The 2670-nt window shown below is 43.5% G+C and overlaps 1 protein-coding gene across 3 annotated transcripts in view; it reads right to left on the bottom strand.

The window, feature by feature from the left end:
* Ccdc170 (coiled-coil domain containing 170) overlaps nt 1–2670 on the bottom strand; it is an 86331-nt gene that overhangs the window by 40809 nt on the left and 42852 nt on the right. The window lies entirely within an intron of this gene.

The following is a 2670-nucleotide window of genomic DNA, read 5'->3' as shown; positions in this document are numbered from 1 at the left end:
CTCATCGTAGAGGTTAGTTAGTCAGGAAAGCCTGCCCCTTGCAGGACAGCAGCTCATCGGAGAGGTTATTTAGTAAAATGCTTCTCCTTTTAGGGTTTTGGTTTTCCCTTTTTCAAGAGAACTCATTGCTGCTGCTAGTTAAATCACAGGCCTTAAGGTAGAGCCAAGAGTCCTTTATTGGAGACACTCTATCTTTAGCACTTACAGATTTCTCTTCAGATAGGAGTGTGGTATCTGCCCACTTGCTCAGTTTTAGTAACCAGGATCAGTGTTGGTGATAAGCAACTGGACTCATGTTTTTACTTAGAAAACCAATGCCCTCCCCACCAGTGGTGGTGCACACCTTTAATTCCAGCACTTGGGAGGCAGAGGCAGGCGGATTTCTGAGTTCGAGGCCAGCCTGGTCTACAGACTGAGTTCCAGGACAGCCAGGGCTACATAGAGAAACCCTGTCTCAAAAAAAAAAAAAAGAAAAGAAAAGAAAAGAAAAGAAAGAAAATCAATGCCCTAAATTTAGTGACACAAGGGTAAATGTCAACCCTAATGAGTTCAGAGTTCCAAGGCCATATAAAATATTACATATTTGCTTATATATGGAAAGAAGCCCTGTTGTGCAAAAGTAGGTGTCTCTCATTGTCATTATTGATATTTGAAAGCAGCTTTTCACAATAAGCCTTTGGGATTCATTAAAAAAAAAAAAATCGCTGGGCGGTGGTGGCACACGCCTTTAATCCCAGCACTTGGGAGGCAGAGGCAGGCGGATTTCTGAGTTCGAGGCCAGCCTGGTCTACAGAGTGAGTTCCAGGACAGCCAGGGCTATACAGAGAAATGCTGTCTCGAGGAAAAAAAAAGCCAAAAAAAAAAAATCTATCAAAGCCAGATGACTCAGTGGTTAAAGGTGATTGCCACCAAGCTCAAAGACCCTCAAGACCCATATGATGCAAGGAGAGAACCAATTTCCCCATAAGTTGTCCTTCAACCTCCACACATTCACATAACATGCTAGCAACACACATAAGAATAAATAACAAACAAACAAATAAAAGTAATAAACAAATAAATAAAAATAATAATTTAAATCTATCAGATGCTAGAGTATGGTGGACATGCTCACAATTTTAAGTAGATTAGTCAAATGTCCCCTAACACCAAGGAACAGCACACATAATTAAGATGTTTCAGCTTTAAAGAAGGTTTCTACCCTACTATCAGACTACCAACTTAGTCTAATGCCCTGGAAAAGCAGTTCGCAACCTGGGAGTTGTGACCCCTTTGTGGGTTGTTGGATGACCATTTCACAGGAGCCACATATCAGATGTTTCCATTGTGATCCATAACAGTAGCAAGCCTACAGGTATGAAGTAGTAATGAAAATGATGCTATGGTTCGGGGGTCATCACAACACGAGGAACTATACTGAAGGGTTGCAGCATCAGGAAGGGTGAGAACCACGAGTCTACAACAAAGCACCACCTCTTCTTAAATATAAGCTCCCATGATAATGTCTAATTACATAGCTTGGATAGATTCTTTTTTTCCTGAAAGTGTCCAGCCTGGCGAATTCTGAGCTGTTTTTCTATGAAATATAGGATCCGGAGCCAGCAGCAGACCTTGGGGACACTCAGTCCCCTGCATCCTGGCTAATTATTCTGAGACTCAGGCATTGTTGTACTGGAAACAGATGTCCTCGGGACTGCACACTCAATTACCTGTGCAGTCCCCAGGAGCAAGCCACTGGAATGGAGTCTTGTTGCATGACTACCCCAAGGATACACTGAAGCATGAGACATATGGTGACAGGAGCATAGAGAGCCGGGACTTAGTGACTGCTGTCAGACCACACTGACACAGAAGGAGAAACACACAACTTCTTTCCCAGGAAACTCAGAGGTGACCTCCACTGGGGATACATCTGCAAATAAGGGCAGGCACTGTGCAGATGGTAGTGCTAAAAACATTTTTTAATAACTAGCAGGCCTTGCTGGGTGTGATACTAGATGCCTTTAATTCCAGCATCTGAAAGGCAGAGGCAGGTGGAGCTCTGTGAGTTCAAGGCCAGCCTGGCCTACCATAGTAAGTTCTAGGACAGTCAGGGATACATACATAGTCCCTGTCTCAAAAGTATCAAAATAAGAGTAGTAGTAATTAATAATAAGAAGACAATAAACAAATCTTCAGGTTTGGCCCTACTAAGTCAGCAAATGAATAGTAATGACTTCACTATTACATTTAATGAAAATGGTCTAAATAATATAAAGCAGTCAATGAAAGGCAAAAATCAATCTGAAGCCAAAAAGAAAAAAAGTCCCCATTGGTTTGTGTACTGTTGGCTCAGTGGATAAAGTGCCTGTTTCAAATGCATAACAACCTAAGTTCAAATCCAAAAACCCCAGTTTAAAAAGATGTAGGCAGCCGCTTGGACAAATCCAAGATGGCGCGGTTCCCGATACACTGTAGCAACAGACTATTCCACTGCACATGCGCCCCTCCCGAGTGGGTGTATGCTAATGAGGGTCTGCCAGAGAACCAATCCAGGAGGACTTGGCAGCTCAGGCTTGGGTATATAAAGAGCTCTCTCCGGGCAATCAGAGCCATTCCACGCCACTCCACAGAAGCAAGCAGACCTGTAGCACCGAGGAGGAGGAGGAGGGTGGGGGAAGAGGAGGGGGA

The sequence above is a fragment of the Mastomys coucha genome, unplaced genomic scaffold (genome assembly GCF_008632895.1).
Source record: "Mastomys coucha isolate ucsf_1 unplaced genomic scaffold, UCSF_Mcou_1 pScaffold5, whole genome shotgun sequence".
Taxonomy (NCBI): domain Eukaryota; kingdom Metazoa; phylum Chordata; class Mammalia; order Rodentia; family Muridae; genus Mastomys; species Mastomys coucha.
Note: the sequence above shows the minus strand (reverse complement) of the source record. Positions and strands in the feature narration are given on the sequence as shown.